The following is an 18608-nucleotide window of genomic DNA, read 5'->3' on the forward strand; positions in this document are numbered from 1 at the left end:
ACTTGTAGCAGATTGCCTTCCACTTGCTAGCCACTGCCCAAGCTAGGAATGGAATAGGTAGGCCTCTGCTGGACCCTCCCTCCTGTAGCCAAGACTGGTAGAATACTGGTAACTCTCCAGGTGCGACCCTGAGAGGGGCATGAATGTTTTAAGGATGAATAATTATGATTATTGAACTAATGAGGTGTTTACTATATGCCAAAACACTGTGCTAAATACTACGGTAGACACAAGATAAACAAATGGTACACAGACCCTTCCCTGACACAGTGTTTAGAGAAGATATTTGGGGAAAATTCTAGTTAGTATCTAGTTAGATTCACTACCCTTTTATTTATGTGGGAGTGGATTACACGTGGATCAATCAGTCATAGTTCTTGAGTGCTTACTGTGTACTAAGCTCTTGGAAGAGTACAATGTAAAAGAGATGGCAGACAAATTCCCTGAATGGAGATTAACCTCACATGATTGGGTCATGATCACAGAAATGCAAGTACGCTCCATTAAAGGTCATGAACTGAAGAGAGAGACTCTGGAGCTACTTAGCTAGGCAGGAGCTGAAACGTTTACATTTTTTCATCAGATTGGACATGAAATTTAAATATTGTGAACCTTTTACAATGTCTTCGATTATTGCAACATTGTTGGCAGTGATAGAATTTGGTCCACCCCAGCCTGCACTTCAAAGTCGCCCCTATGGCTTCGGAATCTCAATAAGCTCTACCTTTAATTATGATGTATAGTTGGTATGTTTTTAATTATCATCATTAAAAGAAGAGCACATAACCCCTTGAGATAATGAAATGCAAAAGGATGGAACAATAATTATTTCAACCCGCTCATTGTGTCCAGGTACCAATCACCCTGGAAATGATCCAGTAATGCATCTGTTGATGATCTAGTTTGGAATTACCTGATTTTATCTGTCCTACAGGTCAAGAACAATAACATATAATGTGAAAAATAGAAAAAAAAGACATAATAGTAAAGAGCTGTATTAAATTAACGAGGGTCATGGAATCGCCTCGTCAATTCGGGCTATTATGTCTGAGGCATCGAGAGCCTTGAAATATACCATTATCATTATTATTACTATTATTGTATTTGTTCATTGATTCATTCAAATGCACTTATTGAACACTTACTGTGTGCAGAGCACTGTACTAAGTACTTGGTAGAGTACAATATAAAAATAAACACATTCCCTGCCCACAACAAGCTGCACTTACTAATGTGTTGAGCACTGTTCTAAGTGTTGAATATATATGTATGTATATATACATATAGCCTTTCCTATGCATCATACATATGTATGTATGTATGTATGATGCATAGAAAAGCCTTTGCCCAGTTTCTTGTTTCGTTACTAATCATCTTGCTTTTGTTTTGTATTTCCTTAAGAGGGAAGCTATTTACCTTTTTGTTCTGAAAATCTCCTTCATGAGGGCCTGGGAATCAGAAGGACATGGGTTCTAATCCCAGCTCTATCACACACATCTGCTGGGTGGCCTTGGGCAAGTCATTTAACTTCTCTCTGCCTCAGTTACCTAATTTGTAAAATGGGGATTAGGTTTGTGAGCCTTATGTGGGACAGGGACTGTGTCCAACCTGATTAGTTTGCATCTACCCCAGTGTTTAGTACAGTGCCTGGCACATAGTAAGTGCTTAATGAATACCATAAAAGATAGAGTTAGGTTTTATATGCATAAGTAAGTGGGGAGGATCTTTTTTTTTTGGGGGGGGGGGGGCTGAGGTATATATGCATAAGTCCTATGATCAATCAATCAAGGTTATTTATTCAATGCTTACTATGCCCAGATCACCATAGTAAGTACATGTACTTCCCAAGTGCTAGTACAGTGCTCTGCACACAGTAAGTGCTCAATAAATATGATTGATTGATTTATAATAATAATAATAATAATGGTATTTGTTAAGCGCTTACTATGTGCAGAGCAAGTGGACATGAACCCTGCTCTCAAAGACTTTACAATTTAGCTAGACAGGCATTAAAATAAATTATAAGTTGTCAGAAGCAACAAAGTTTAAAGATATATACATAAGTGCTTGGGGGTAATGACTTGAGATAGGTGATGCACAAGGGAGGGAAAACAGGGTGAGGGAGATAAGAAGTTAGTCAGGGAAGACTTCCTGGAGGAGATGTCATTTCAGTGGGGCTAAATAAGACATATACATGTCTTTAGACTCTGTTATTTCCCTTACTTGTAATTTATTTTACTGTACGTCTACTCCACTAAATTGTAAGTTCCTTGAAGTCAGGGATAGCGTCTGCCAACTTTCTTGTAATTTTCCAAGCACTTAGTATGGTGCTCTGTCCAGAGTAATAATTCAATAGATATAACTAATTGATCATCAGTTGACTGGAAGGGAGAGAAGCTACCAGAAATGTACCAGCCACTGAGGCACTAGCCACTTCCTCTACCTTCCCTTCCTTTTGAGGTTGGAATGAGCACCCTAATTCCAGAATTGTGAGGCATTGCTCCTTATGATGGAATTACAAATTGTTCCGCTCCTGCTCCTTTATTTTTTAAGGTATTTGTTGAGTGCTTACTATGTGCCAAGCATAGTTGCCAAGCACTGTTCTAAGCACTGGAGAAGATACAAGGTAATCAGGTTGGACACAGTTCCTGTCCCACATGGGGCTCCCAGTCTTAATCTACATTTTACAGATGAGGTAACAGAAGCATAGAGAAACGAAGGGACTTGCCCAAGGTCACACAGCTGACAAGTGGCACAGACGCAACTAGAAACCAGGGCCCAGGACACCCAGGCCCATGTTCCATCCACTAGGCCAGGCTGCTTTTCAACTCCTCCTCTTAGACTTTTCACACACTTACCTGCACAGATCTCTCAGCACTTCCTGGCCTCTGGAGTTTGGAAAGGAACCAGGAGACAATACCAATTCATCTCTTAGTCTAGTCAGGATACATCAATCTCCTTAGGGCAAAATCAAGAAGGGGAGCTAAGTCGGGAAGCATACGAAAGTACATCAATAAAAGTCAGTGGCTGAAAAGAAGTTATAAACTTAAAGTGCTTTTTTTTTTCTCTGAAGCTATCTATGCCAGTGTTTGTGGCTTGTGTGGAAAAATTTACACATTTTTAATTGTTTTTAAAAACACTCCCTTCAGGAGGGGAGAACAGCCTGAGCCATTAGGCAACACTGCTTCTCATCCATTTGTTCCGCCATCCATTTCAAGTTGTAAGGCGGAACACTTATTTGAAAATCATTCTAAGCTGCTTACTGAATTACGCATCCAACTTCCTTATGAAATGGGTTAAACAGTTCTGGAAAAAGAAGAGCAGACCAGGCTTGGGTGTTTATGGTTGGAACTTTCAGTTGCAACAACTTATTACCATGATGACACATGGCAAACAGCAATCAAACATACCCTTTTCCTTAAACCTCCTTTCCCCAAATTCTTGGTTAGCTTCACATACAGTATTTGCGTCAATTCGACTTAGTGGTCAGAGACCAAACCCCAACTCTTCCACATTCGTTCACCCCTTTAAATACTGTGGATATAATTTAGAGTAAGTCAAAAAGCTTTGGAGGCACATAACTCCTAGGTCGGTAATATCCAGTAAGTACACACCAGTTCTGATGGCTTTCTGATTAGTATATAGAAATATCATTTTGTAAAAGCTCACTGAGTAATTATTACCCCCTTGCCTCATGCCTTAAATATAAACTCAAGTGTGATGCACTCACCCCCAAACCTGTTATTGATTAAACAGATTGGGTGATTTTTTTTAAGACCCTCCCGCCACAGTAAATAATTCCTACAGCAAAAGCAGGATAGTTTAGTAGTGAGCACTTGGCTATGAGAGTCAGGAGACCTGGGTTCTAGTCCTGGTTTCACTACTGGTCTCCTGTGTGACCTTGGGAAAATCATCAGTCTCTCCACGTCTCAGTTTCTTCACCTGGAAACTGAGATTCTAATATTTGTCTTTCTTTCCATACTCCTTAGGGAGGCTGGCTGGAACAAATTAAATGAAACGTCTTGGGAAAGTAAAATTGCCAAACAAATTCAAGTTATCATGATATTATTAACTTTTTTCCTTTTATATCCACAATACAAATCTTGGTTTACCCTTGGCAAAATTAAGTCTTTCAAGCACTTTAACTACATGAACTTGTTTCTAGGTTGAGATCTTGTATAGAGCCTGACAATTTTCAGTTCTGCCACGTAGCACGAGGCAGTGCTGTTATGACAAACCTGATTCTGCATTTGGTTTAGTTCTGGCTACAAGCAATTCTTAATGGTGGGCCCCTATTTCCATGGATTGCCAGATCAGTGTGATGCAGAATCTGTAGGTATGCTGCTAAAGCTAGTCCCCCATACAATCAGCTGCTCAATCCTCTATAAGGCAGCATGAAAAGTTTGCCCTGACAGAAAGGTAGATAGATAGATTGAATCTCTCAGTCTCACTCAATCTCTCAATCTCTCTCTCACATCCCCCCTCCCAGCCCCACAGCACAGCATAGCTTCGAGAAACAGCATTGCCAAGTGGCTAGAGCACAGGCCTGGGAGTAAGAAGGCCATGGGTTCTAATCTTGGCTCTACTACTTGTCTGTTGTGTGACCTTGAGCAAGTCACTTCACTTCTCTGGACCTCAGTTCCCTCATTTGCAAAACAGGGATTAAGACTGTGAGCCCTACATGGGACAGGGACTATGTCCAAACTGATTACCTTGTATCTATCCCAATGCTAAGAACAGTGCCTGGCACAGAGTAAGTGCTTAACAAATACCATAATTAATTAATATATACATAATCTGAAATCTATTTATTTGTATCAATGTCTGTCTTCCCCACCTCTAGACTTTAAGCTCATTGAGGGAAGGGAATGTGTCTGTTTATTGTTCTATTCTACTCTCCCAATTGCTTATGCTCTGCACACGGTAAGGGCACTGACAGGAATTGACAGATTGACAATAAGCTCAGTCAATCAAAGGGACTTATTAAACACTTATACTGTACAGAGCACTGTACTTGAGGAAAAAAGAAGCTTTTCTTCATAACCTGAATTTAGGCTACCATGTGATGTGGTCTGATGATGGTGAAAAATGCTGCAAGTCAGAACACTCCTCTCACTCACCAAGATATCTGCATCACTGTCCAGCCCTCTGAATATCAGCCTTGCACTAGCACTAAATGTCCCCATCCTTGGTCACCAGATAGGGGAGACAAATCTTTTCCAGATTAAAAGAATCACACTGAATTTTTTGATGGTATGTGTTAAACACTATGTGCCAGTCCTTATCTTACACAGGGCTCACAGTCATAATCCCCATTTTACAGATGAGATAACTGAGGCATAGAGAAGTTAAGTGGCTTTCCCAAGGTCATACAGCAGACAAGTGGCAGAGCAGGGATAAATCCGGGTCCTCTGATTCCGGGCCTGTGCTCTTTCCACTAGGCTGCAGTGCTTCCAGAAGGCAAATTCTTCCCTGACCCTCGAGATTCTTCAGAGAACCAAGTGGAAAATGTCATCGTGGCCAATGTACACAGTATTTCAGAATAAAACTGAATCCATCTTTTCTCATCCACTTTTCACTATTCTGTTTCTGTTTTATCAAAAGTCTCCAATCCCACTGAAAAGGCAACTGGCCCATATGGAATGATTTCAAAGAGCCCCAAAGTAGATAATGTATCCACACAAGCCTACTCTATACTGGAAATTCACAGGGGAAAAAAATATAATGCTCCTTTAATTTGTTTCTTTATTATGTGAGTACCGTTTTTTTCTCCCAAAGTCAAAAGAGTATATATGGCTTCTTTTGCCAAATAGCTAGAGTATGATGTCTGTTTTTAGGAATAAGTGGTCCGTTGGCCTATGTTCAAATAGAGATTTAAGATGACACTCATATTTGCTTGCAGTTTTTATATATCAAAATCATTTGATATCATTTCAGGTTTTTCAATCATTTGTCTCACAACAGGATTAACTTTCAAAGTCTGTGTAAAGATGTCATTTAGCCCACCTTCATTATTGTTAACATTACTTAACATTGAAACACCCGTTCTGTCAGACGCTGTATAAGATGTATTCTAAATGGTCATGGACTTTAAGACTGTCAGGCTATAAGCTCTTTATGAGCAGAGATTAGGTCTGGGAACTGCATTGCACTCTCTCAAGCGCTTAGTATAGTATTTGACAAAAAGTAGGCTATCAATTCGTACCATTGATGGACTGATTGGTGGGCTACTGCATTCTAACTCTGTAATTAGCTGCTCTGAAACACAAACCGGGAGAGAAGATTGGAGCACCTGATATGAAGAAGCACTATTTACTTAAAGTCTTTGCACTGTGGAAGTGAATTAATGGGAGTAATTTAGATCTTCTTTGAACCTTCATTAAAGACATTGGACCCATAAGGGGTTTGAAGGGAACCAAGGCAGCCTAGTGGAAAAAACATGGGCCTCAGAGTGAGAAGACCTGGGTTCTAATCTTGACTCCATCACTTGCCTGCCATGTAATCTTGGGCAAGTCACTTCACTTACCTGTGCCTCAGTTTTCTCAACTGTAAAATGGGGATGCAACAGATGTTCTTGCTCCAACCTAGACTGTGAGCCCCCTGTGGGACAGGGCCTGTGTCCAACCTGATTAACTTGTATCTTCCCCAGAATTTAGAATAGTGCTTAACCCAGAATAAGTGTTTAACCATTACCATAGTTATTATTATCCATCCCAGGGAGGTTGGAATGATTGGTGATTTCCCATTTGAAACTTGGAACACTGGCTTCGCAAAAATGGACCACTGCCATTTAGCATTCTGAGCAGGAGCCATGTTTTTTGGTTCTGGCACATTCACCCACTAAATGTTTAGTTCAGTGCTCTGAACAGAGTAATCGATAAATGAATTCCTTTCTTATACTGGAAACCTCCCATGACAATCAGCTTTCAGAAATTAGTGCCACTTTACAACTATCCAGATAATAAAATTGGTGGCATTTGTTGAACGCTTACTGTGTGCCAAGCACTGTACTAAGTACAGGAGTAGGTCTAAGATAGTCAGTTTGGGATATAGTCACTATCCCGAAACTGGCTCACAGTCTAAGTGGAAGGGAAAACAGGTATTGAATTCCCGGTGTACAATGAGGAAACTGAGGCCCAGAGAAGTGAACTCAGTTGCCCAAGTTTACACAGCAGACAAGTGGCAGAGCTGGGATTAGAACCCAGGTCCTCTAACTCCCAGACTTTGGCTCTTTCAATCAATCAATCACTAGTATTTATTGAGCACTTACTGTGTGCAGAGCACTGAACTAAGTGGTTGGTAGACTACAACGGAGTTGGTAGACACATTTCCTCTGCTAGGTTTTTCTGCTTCCCTGATAGCATCCTTGTAGCACCTTTCTTTCACCTCATTTGTTTGGACTGAGTGTGGGATTTTTCAGGGGTGGAACATACATGCACAGAAAATGAGAGCTGAGCATTTCATCATCACCACCAAACCCTCACTAATGCTACAGGGAAGACCTGGAAGGAAAGAGTTGAGCAACAGTCTAAATCAAATCCCTGATAGTATTTCCTCAGAATTTTCTCATTACCATGACCTATGAGCCAGTAAGGAATTACTTGAAAAGGAGCGTGGCCAAGTGGAAAAGAGCATGGGCTTGGGAGTCAGAGGGACTGGCTTCTAAATCTTGGATCTGCCATTTTTCTGCAGGGTGATGATGATGATGATGACATTTATTAAGCACTTACTATGTGCAAAGCACTGTTCTAAGCACTGGGGAGGTTACAAGGAGATCAGGTTGTCCCACGGAGGGGGCTCGCAGTCTTAATCCCCATTTTACAGATGAGGTAACTGAGGCACAGAAAAGTTAAGTGACTTGCCCAAAGTCACACAGCTGACAGCCCCCATCTTACCTCCTTCCCTTCCCCACAACACCTGTATATATGTATATATGTTTGTACATATTTATTACTCTATTTATTTATTTATTTTGCTTGTACATATCTATTCTATTTATTTTATTTTGTTAGTATGTTGTTTTTTTTTTTCTCTGTCTCCCCCTTTTAGACTGTGAGCCCAATGTTGGGTAGGGACTGTCTCTATATGTTGCCAATTTGTACTTCCCAAGTGCTTAGTACACTGCTCTGCACATAGTAAGCGCTCAATAAATATGATTGATTGATTGACAAGTGGTGGAGCCGGGACTTGAACCCATGACCTCTGACTCCAAACCCATGCTCTTTCCACTGAGCCATGCTACTTCTCTTAAGCGCAGGTGATGCTGAGTAATCACTACATTTCTTTGTTCCTCAGATTCTTCATCTGCAAAATGGGGATTCAATACCTTTTCTCCCTTCTACTTAGACCGTGAGCCCCATGTGAGATCCGGGTAGCTTGTATCTATCCCAGCACTCAGTACAGTGCTTGGCACGTACTAAGAGCTTAAAAATATATTATTATTGGGAGAGAGCATGGATCTGGGAGTCAGAAGGACATGGGTTCTAATCCTGGCTCCTCCTCTTGCCTGCTGTGTGACCTTGGGCAACTCACTTCACTTCTCTGAGCTTCAGTTCCCTCATACGTAAAATGGGGATTCAATATCTCTTCCCCCTCCTACTTAGACTGTGAACTCTGTGTGGGCCAAGGACTGCATCTGATCTGATTAGTTTGAGTCTTTCCCAGCACATAGACTGTAAGCTCTATGTGGGCAGGGAATGTTTCTGTTTATTGTTAGATTGTACCCTCCCAAGCAGTACAGTGCTCTGCACGTAGTAAGCACTCAATACATAGTATTGACTGACTGACATAATAACATCGGCTTGGAAATAGTCCCTGTCCTATGTGGGGCTCACAGTCTCAATCCCCACTGTACAGATGAGGTAACTGAGGCACAGAGAAATGAAGTGACTTGCTCAAGGTCACAGAGCAGATGAGTGATGGAGCCAGGAGTAGAACCCATGACCTTCTAACTCCCAGGCCTGTGCTCTATCCACGACGCCATGCTGCTTCATTTCTGGGTCTTCAATTGTTTCCCTGCTGACTGGGGAATCTCCAGGGATGTAAGGGAAGGACAAGGTAGAACTTCAGAATCAGGGTCAAGTCCCAGCTCGGTGACACTCTCAAAATAAAAATAAAGGTTGGAAAACCCTGCCCTAGAAGCCAGTAAAAAATCTTGCAACTTCTTAAAGTACCTGCCTTATTCTAAAAAAAAATATTTAGATGCTGAGGGAATCTGGCTCATTAATAATGATAATGATAATAATGGTAATCAATAATTATGGGATTTATTAAGTGCTTACCATGTGCCAAATACCATACTAAGCACTGGGGTAGATACAAGATAATCAGGTTGGACATAGTCCCTGTCCCATATGGGGCTCACAGTTTAAGTAGGTGAGAGTAGGATTTAATCCTCATTTTACAGATGAAGAAACTGAGGCACAGAGAAGCTAAGTGTCCAATATCACGCAACAGACAAGTAGCAGAGCCAAAATTAGAACCCACATTCTCCAGTCCCAGGCTATTAATCAATCAATTGTATTTATTGAGTGCTTTCCCTCAGACTTTAAGCCTCTTCTAGACTGTAAGCTCATTGCAGTCAGGGACCGTGTCCGACAACTCTGTAATACTGTACTCTCCCCAAAGTGTTTAGTGCAATATTCTGCATATGGTAAGCACTCAATAAGTATGGTCGATTTATTGATTGTTTTCTGTGTGCAGAACACTGTACTAAATGCTTGGGAGACTACAATATAACATTGTTGGTAGGCATGATCCCTGCCCACAAGGAGCTTACAATCTATGGGGAGTTTACAGTCCAGCTCTTTCCACTAGGCCATGCTGCCATGGACACATCAAGGATTTAGAATGCTCACACCTTTCTTTAAAGACTGCCACTTTCACCTTCAGCTTTATCCAAAGTAAAAGCATCACTCCCACCAGGATCTTCTTCCCAGATCCCAAAGGTATGCCAATATAAATAATAACCAATTCATTTATTCCATCATTATTGAGCACTTACTGTGTGCAGAGCACTGTACTTAGCACTTGGAAAGTGCAATTCAGCAAAAAAGAGAGACAACAGGTTTACAGTCTAGAAGAAGGGGGGACACAGACATCAGAGCAAGTAAACAGGCATCAATAGCATCAATATAAATAAATAGAATTATATATATATACGCACCCAAACAAGTGAACAGGCATTAATATAAATAAATAGAATTATAGATATGTAAACACCTAAACAAGTAAACAGGCATTAATATAAATAATTAAAATTATAGATATGTACATATATACACAAGTTCAGTGGGACGGGGCGGGGGGTGGACCATAGAGAATGGGTCAGAGAGTTGGGGAGGGGAAAGGGACATGAGGAAAAAAGGGGCTTAGTCTGGGAAGGCCTCTTGGACGAGGTGAGCCTTCAGTGGGGCTTTGAAAGGGACAAATGTGATCGGCAGATTTGAGGAGGGAGGGAATTCCAGGCCAGAGGTAGGATGTGGGCCAGCAGTCGACAGGTGGGACAGGTGAGAATGAGGCACAGTGAGAAGGTTAGCACCAGAGGAGCAGAGTGTGTCGGTTGGGATGTAGAAGGAGAGAAGGGAGGTGAGGTAGGAGGAGGCAAGGTGATGGAGAGCTTTGAAGCCAACAGTGAGGAGTTTTTCTTGATATGGAGGTTGATAGGCAACCACTGGAGATTTTTGAGGAGGTAGGGGTGACATGCCCAGAGTGTTTTTGTAGAAAGATAATCCGAGCAGCAGAGTGAAGCACAGTCTGAAGTGAGGAGAGACAGGAAGTTCGGAGATCAGAAAGGAGGCTGATGCAGTAAACCAGTCGGGACAGGACCAAGGCTCTACAGGATCCAGCCAATGTCCCATCCAGACTAGCATTTGACCTCTAACAGTGGCAATGGGGCTGAGAGGATACTTAAGAGATGCCCTCCTTGTCACCCAGCTTAAGGTTTAAGCATAGATCAGCTAAATCCCGATCTTTCCCTCTGATGTGTGGCTCAGTGGAAAGAGCACAGGCTTGGGAGTCAGAGGTCATGGGTTCTAATACCGACTCTGCCACTTGTCAGCTGTATGACTTTGGGCAAGTCACTTAATTTCTCTGTGCCTCAGTTACCTCATCTGTAAAATGGGGATTAAGACTGTGAGCCCCACGTGGGACAACCTGATCACCTTGTATCCCCCCAGCGCTTAGAACAGTGCTTCACACATAGTAAGCGCTTAACAAATACCATCATTATAATAATGATAATAATAATAATATTTTTAAACTAATACCATCATTATAATAATAATAATATTTGTAAGTGCTTACTACGTGCCAAGAACTGTTCTAAGCATTGGGGTAGATACAAGTAATCAGGTTGTTCCACATGGGACTCATAGTCTTAATCCCCATTTTACAGATGAGGTAACTAAGGTACAGAGAAGTGAAGTGACTTGCCCAAGGTCACACAGCAGACGAGTGACAGAGCCGGGATTAGAACCCACATCCTCTGATTCCCAAGCCCGTGGTCTTGCCACTAGGCCATGCTGCTGCTCTAGCCCATGGATTTACCCAAGGGACTCCATCTCCTTTCCCAATAAACACCTGATGAGATCCAAAGAATAACAGGGGTCTATAACTCAGCCATTTTGCCTCAAGATGCTGGGAGGATGGATCCTGAAAGGACATGAAATGGCTTGAGATGGGATCACCTGCTAGGTGCTTGCCATTTCTGAGTGTCGTTGGATCTTGTGGAATGGGGGTTGTACCTCCAGACTTAGGGCTCAGAAACTCCAAGACTGGGTTACCGATGAACTATGAGATCCCGGATTGACAAAATCTTTGAAATCAGCAGCCCGCCAGCTCGACTAGACCAACAATAAAGAAACAGACAGACATGTCTTTTTAAAGTTGTTTTTCTTCACCTTTCGGAAGTCTTAACCGATTACACACACAGGAATTAATGAAGGTTACGAGCTTTCACTTCATAGTGCTTGAACCACACTCATCATTCATTTAGCATAATATGCCCCTTAGAGACTCCCAGAGCATGATGGAATAGATTGGCCAATGGATAACACCTAGGCATTTGCCAACACTCATTTCTGGCTCCCGAACAAACAGAAACATGGTGTCTGTTTCCAAAGGGCAAGCGCTAAGGGGGTTTGTAAACACTGCTAATTAGATTAGAAGGAGGTCCTCTCCCTCTTTTCCCCACCAATATGGTTAATTACATTGGGTCTTGTGAGTCACACTTAACAGTTCACAGTTTATAGTTACACTGCTAAGTCTGTAATTACATTTCAGGGGATGTTAACCTGGTTAAATATTTTTTTTCCCTTAAATACTAGTGTGAGCTGAAGTAGATGGCCCCCTTTCTCTTTGATCAGAATATTCACTGAACATAAAGCTGACGTCTTTTTTCGGACTGTTCTCTCCTGCACACCTCACCTCTGTCTGAAAATCAACCGCCGGAATAATCCTACGTATTCTCGAATGCAGATAGGCGGATAAGTCTGAAACAGAGAAAGTAAAAGCAGAACGCCACAGAAGATATCTCTCCATTCAAAAACAAGGGAGAAACGTGTCAGACTGCACCAGAAGGTATTGATTTCCCTGGGTCGGGAATGTGTCAAAGTTATATATAGTGGCTGACCCTGGATGGGAGCTCAGCAAATAATACTGTTCCATGGTCATAAAGAATAATGATTACGTAAAGGAAGTGCCACACCTGATAGACCTCTTTTCTTCCTCTACTAAGACCCGAAGATGTCCCCTTAACTCCTGTTCTCCTAATGCACTAATCAATGCCACATGTGGAGAGAAAATTCCTTTCTTCACCCTGTAGGTGATTTCCGCCCCTTTCCTGAACATGACATTTTGGTTGCTCTTATTACAGGCCATTTGCATTGCTAGCACAAATGTAATTAATGGGTCATAAAATCTTCCCAGTTCCTCTCCTACATCCCAGGCTGTGCATTTGCCTGGATGACACCCCGAAGCACTGATTACTCACTGCTTGATGAACATTAATTCTCCTCCAAGCTTCCTATATGAATAAGCATGCGACCTGCATAGAAAAGTCCGTTCCAAGCTCTAGAGTTAGTCTCCACCAGGCCACTTAGGAAGCTTGGATCCCATAGCTAAGGTTCATGGCTATGTTTCACAAGAAGCAGTGTGGCCTACTGAATAGAGCCCAGGCCTGGGAGTCAAAAGGACCTGGGTTCTGATCACGGCTCTGCCACTTGTTTGCTGTGTGATGTTGAGCAAGTCCCTTCACTTCTCTGTGCCTCAGTTATCTCGTCTGAAAAATGGGGATTAAAACTGTGAGTCCCATGAGGGGCATGGACAGAGTCCAACCTGATTACTGTATCTGTCCCAGTGTTTAGTACAGTGCCTGTCACATAGTAAGCACTTAACAGATACCATAAAAAAGTGAACTTCTCCCAGATGCCCAGAATCTACCTTCAAGGAGTCAGTCACTTATGTACCATTCAAAATGTTTCCTCCACTACAGACAGACCTACTCATTGTACCTCGATCTCATCTTTCTTGCCACCATTCCCTGTGCAAATCTTTCCTCTGCCCTGGGACTCCCTCCCCACTTCCAATTCCACAGACAACCACTCTCCCCATCTTCACAGTTCCAGTGAAATCATATCTCCTCCAGGAAACCTTCCCTGACTAATAGTAATAATAACAACTGTGGCATTTTTTAAGTGTTTATTACGTGTCAAGCACTGTAAATAAATAAATGATGGTATTCGCTAAGCGCTTACTATGTACCAAGCACTGTGCTAAGTGCTGGGGTAGTCACAAGGTAAACAGATTGTCCCCCTTGGGGCTCACAGTCTTAATCCCCATTTTACAGATGAGTTAACTGAGGCCCAGAGAAGTGAAGTGACTTGTCCAAAGTCACACAGCTAAGTGGCGGAGGTGGGATTAGAACCCGTGTCCTCGGACTCCCAAGCACATGCTCTTTCCACTAAGCCATGCTCTGCTATATAAAGGCCCCACTGCTTCTCAAGCCCTCACTCCCCATCTTCTCCCTCCCTCAGTGTTGCCTATGCACTTGGGTCTGTACCCCTTAAGCACTTTGATTTTCACCCCACCCCCACAGCACTTAGGTTCATTTCCATCTGTAATTTATTTTAATGTCTGTCTCCCCTCTATTCTGCAAGCTCTACTGTACTCTGCCAAGCACTTAGTACAGTGCTCTGCATACAGTCAGTACTCAATAAATACCATCAATCGACTGACAGCACCAAAGAGGAGCAACAATACTGCACTTTTAAAGCACGTATATATTGAATTTGGATGCTTACTATTTTTTTAACTATGTTTTTTAATATGCTTACTATTGCTGTAGGTGTAAGCATTTTTTTACAGTTTAACTGGCTTAAAATGAAATACTACACAGTGTCTTACAGAGAGCCAAAAGAAAAGTGAGATAGAGTGGAGCTCTTGAAAGGACTCTTACAGTTTCCAAATTTTCAAGATCACAGGGGCAAATTCCAATTAAAAGCATAGTAGGTGGGGGTAGGGGAAGGAAATATTGCTAGAAAAGGGATCCAAGATGCTTCATTCATCTGAAGAAGCTTCTCCAAAGGGAATATCTGTTTTCACATTGGTCAAGTTCAGCTTGACTAATCTGACTTCAAAATCATCCGTTCGCCCCTTAAAATACCTTGGTCGTATGAGACCAGATACTAAGTCTTTAGGAACATGGAGGGCGGGAGGGGAGAGGAAGAGAAGGAGAGAGACAGAGAGTCAACAGATCAATAAAAGCACTTTAGGATAATGGCCCTACCTAGAGAAGAACAGGTCTGGATTCCAGGCTAACTCCATCACTGACAGGAAATGTCCATTTACCTACATGCGGTACTTAATCCATACTGTCACCGACGAAGACCAGAGAAGCAAATCTCACCAAGATGTTCCTTCCTAGGGACATGATGACCTGTTTCCCTTGCAGCTGAGGCAGTGTGCCGATTTCTTCCCTAATGTACTTCTCAGAACCGTCGTTGAACTTCAAAGTCAACCTTCATTCTCGGGTGGTGCACTTTCTTGGACAGACCCTTCAAAAAAAAACAAAAGCAAATAGAGAGGATCTATTCTCTGCAATGGAGCCTTTACAAATCTAGAACAATATAGCCATACTGTGGCATTTCTATTTGTTAAGGGCTTCATACGCTCCAGGCACTATACTAAGCACTGGGATGGATACAAGCAAATGGGTTGGACACAGTCTCTGCCCCATACGGGACTCACTGTCTCCAGCCTCATTTTACAGATGAGGTAACTGAAGCACAGAGAAGTGAGGTGACTTCCCCAAGGTCACACAGGAGACAAGTGGCAGAGCCGGGATTTGAATCCAGGTCCTTCTGACTCTCAGGCCCATGCTCTATCCTCTAGGATAGGCTGCTACTCGAGACATATCTTCATAATCCATGGGAATGAAGAAATTGGGTTAAGTATATCCATATATCCTACAATTTTCAGTTGCTGTATATACACAAACACACTCTATAGTTGCCCTTTGTAGTTGAAGAAGATATCACTGACAATGAAGGGCGTGTAAGAATGCACGTCTGACCAAAATGGCCAACGTGGGATCCATCATTCTGACCACACTGGCTACACAAATAAGTTGTCCCTTATTGTGTTGTTGTAGTCAACGTTTGTAGCACCTGGTGTGTTTTTTTCTTTCTTTCTCCTTCTTGTCTTATGCTGTCGAGTCATCTCCGACCCATAGCAGCACCACGGATACAACTCCCAGAACACCCCACCTCCATCTGCAATTGTTCTCGTAATGTGTCCATAGAGTTTTCTTGGTAAAAATACAGAAGTGGCTTACAAATGCCTTCTTCCACGCAGTAAACCTGAGCCTCCGCCCTTGACTCTCTCCATGTCGCTGCTGCCCAGCACAGGTGAGTTTTGACCTGTAACAGATTGCCCTCCACCTGCTAGCCACTGCCCAAGCTAGGAATGGAATGGGTAGGACTCTGCTTGATTCTCCCTCTCATAGTCAAGACTGGTAGAGTACTGGAAACCCTCCAGGTGTGACCTTGAGGGACCCTCTTTCTAGGCAAAGCTTTTGCTCAGAGCCAGCTATTCCTTTTTTGATGATAGTGTGCCAGGGAATTCTGTTGTCGGCGACAGTCTCATATTTTTCAGCTGGAATCCAACATTGTCTGAGGCTTTCTTTTAACGTGTCCTTAAAACAAAACTACACACACACACACACACACACACACGCACAATGAGGTAGAGACTGTGGGTTTAGCACTGGGCTTTTCAGTCATACAGGGCCGCATAAGTGGCTTCACTACTGATATCTTTGAATATGAAGGGCAGTTGCATATTCATTTATTTCATTTTTATTTTATTCATTTATTCATATATATTCAATGTAATATACATATACATATTACATTAAATATATTCATATATCAGGATCACACCTGGAGAGTTTCTAGTACTCTACCAGTTTCGGCGATGGGAAGGAGAGTCAAGCAGGAGCATACCCATTCTACTCCTAGCTTGGGCAGTGGCTAGGGAGTGGAAGGCAACCTATGACAAGTCAAAACTCACCTACGCTGGGCAGCAGCGGGAGAGAGTCCATGGCGGAGACTCAAGTTTACTGCATGGAAGAAGACAATGGTGAACCGCTTCTGTATTTTCACCAAGAAAACTCTATGGATACACTACCAGGACGTTTGCGGATGGAGAGCGGGACGATCTGGGAGAGATGTGTCCGTGGAGTCGCTACAGGTCGGAGACGACTCGACAGCGTAAGGCAAGACAATTTACTGTGTGCTTACTGTTGGCTGTGTGACCTTGGGCAAGTCACCTAACTTCTCTGGGCCTCAGTTACCTCATCTGTAAAATGGGGATTAAGACTGTGAGCCCCAGGTGGGACAGCCTGATGACCTGGTATCCTCCCCAGTGCTTAGAACAGTGCTTTGCACATAGTAAGCGCTTAACAAATGCCATCATTACTATTATTATTATCATTACTATGTACCAAGCACTGAACTAGATGCTGTGGTAGATATAAGTTAATGAGATCAGGCACAGACCCTGTTCCACAAGGAATTTAAAATCTAAGAGGAAGGGAACAGAGGTATATGTGTCCCATTTTACAGATGAGGAAACCAAGGCATACAGAAGTTAAGTGACTTGCCCAAGGATATGCAGCAGTTAACTAGTCAAATCAAAGATGAAGCTCAGGCCTCCTGCCTCCCAGCCCCATGCTCTTTCCACTAGGCCACACTGTCTGTGGCCATAGAAATGTGTGTATTGAAAGCTCACCTCCTCCAGGAGGCCTTCCCAGACTGAGCCCCCTCATTCCTCTGCTCCTCCTCCCCTCCCCACCACCTCACTCCCTCCCTCTGCTCTATCCCTCTCCCCGCCCCACAGTACTTGTGTATGTATGTACATATTTATGATTCTATTTATTTTATTAATGATGTGTATATAGCTATAATTCTATTTACTTATTTTGATCAATCAATCGTATTTATTGAGCGCTTACTATGTGCAGAGCACTGTACTAAGTGCTTGGGAAGTACAAGTTGGCAACATATAGTACAAGTTGGTAATTGGCAAAATATACAAGTACAAGTACAATACAAGTACAAAAAATATAAGTTGGCAAAATATATTTTGATGCTACTGTTGCCTGTCTACTTGTTTTGTTTTAGAGCATGGGCTTGGGAGTCAGAGGTCATGGGTTCTAATCCCAGCTCCACCACTTGTCAGCTGTGTGACTTTGGGCAAGTCAGTTCACTTCTCTGTGCCTCAGTTACCTCATCTGTAAAATGGGGATTAAGATGGTGAGCCCCACGTCGGACAACCTGATAACCTTATATCTATCCCAGTGCTTGAAAAAGTGCTTGGCACATAGTAAGCACTTAATCAATACCATTATTATTATTATTATTATTATTATTATTATTATTATTATTAGACTGTGAGCCCATTGTTGGGTAGGGATTGTCTCTATCTGTTGCTGAGTTGTACTTTCCAAGCACTTAGTACAGTGCTCTGAATACAGTAAGCGCTCATTAAATACGATTGAATGAATGAATGTGTATAGACTGCACACTCAGTTCTCAGCTCCACCACCTGCCTGCTGAGTGATCTTGGATAAGTCACTTCACTTCTCTGTGCCGCAGTTACCTCATCTGTAAAATGGTAATTAAGACTGTGAGCCCTCTGTGGGACATGGACTGTGCCCAATCCAATTTGCTTGTAACCACCCCAGTGTTTAGTACAGTGCCTGGCACATAGTACGCACTTAACCAATACCATACTTATTATAGTCTATACCATTTACAACATCTATTCTGAATGGTACTGGTTAAGTGCTGAGTATATTCCAGGCTCTGTTGTAAGCACTGGGGTAGATACAAGATCATCACATTGGGCAAAGTCTCTGTCCCACATGGGACTCACAGTCTCAATTGGAGGGAGAAGAATTTTAATCCTCATTTTGCATATGAGATACCTGAGGCATGGAGAAGTGAAGTGACTTACCCAAGGTCTCACAGCACACAAGCAAGGAAACCGGGATTAGAATGCAGGTCCTCTGACTCTCAGGCCCAGCTCTTTCCACTAGGCCACACTGC

At 42.5% G+C, this 18608-nt stretch overlaps 1 non-coding gene across 1 annotated transcript; it reads right to left on the reverse strand.

The window, feature by feature from the left end:
• LOC119931945 lies at positions 1–138 on the reverse strand. Its single transcript, XR_005452241.1, has one exon. It is a non-coding gene; the product is annotated as a small nucleolar RNA SNORA7 (small nucleolar RNA).
• Between the last annotated feature and the right edge of the window lie 18470 nt (positions 139–18608).

This window comes from Tachyglossus aculeatus, chromosome 8, assembly GCF_015852505.1.
Source record: "Tachyglossus aculeatus isolate mTacAcu1 chromosome 8, mTacAcu1.pri, whole genome shotgun sequence".
In the NCBI taxonomy this organism is placed as follows: domain Eukaryota; kingdom Metazoa; phylum Chordata; class Mammalia; order Monotremata; family Tachyglossidae; genus Tachyglossus; species Tachyglossus aculeatus.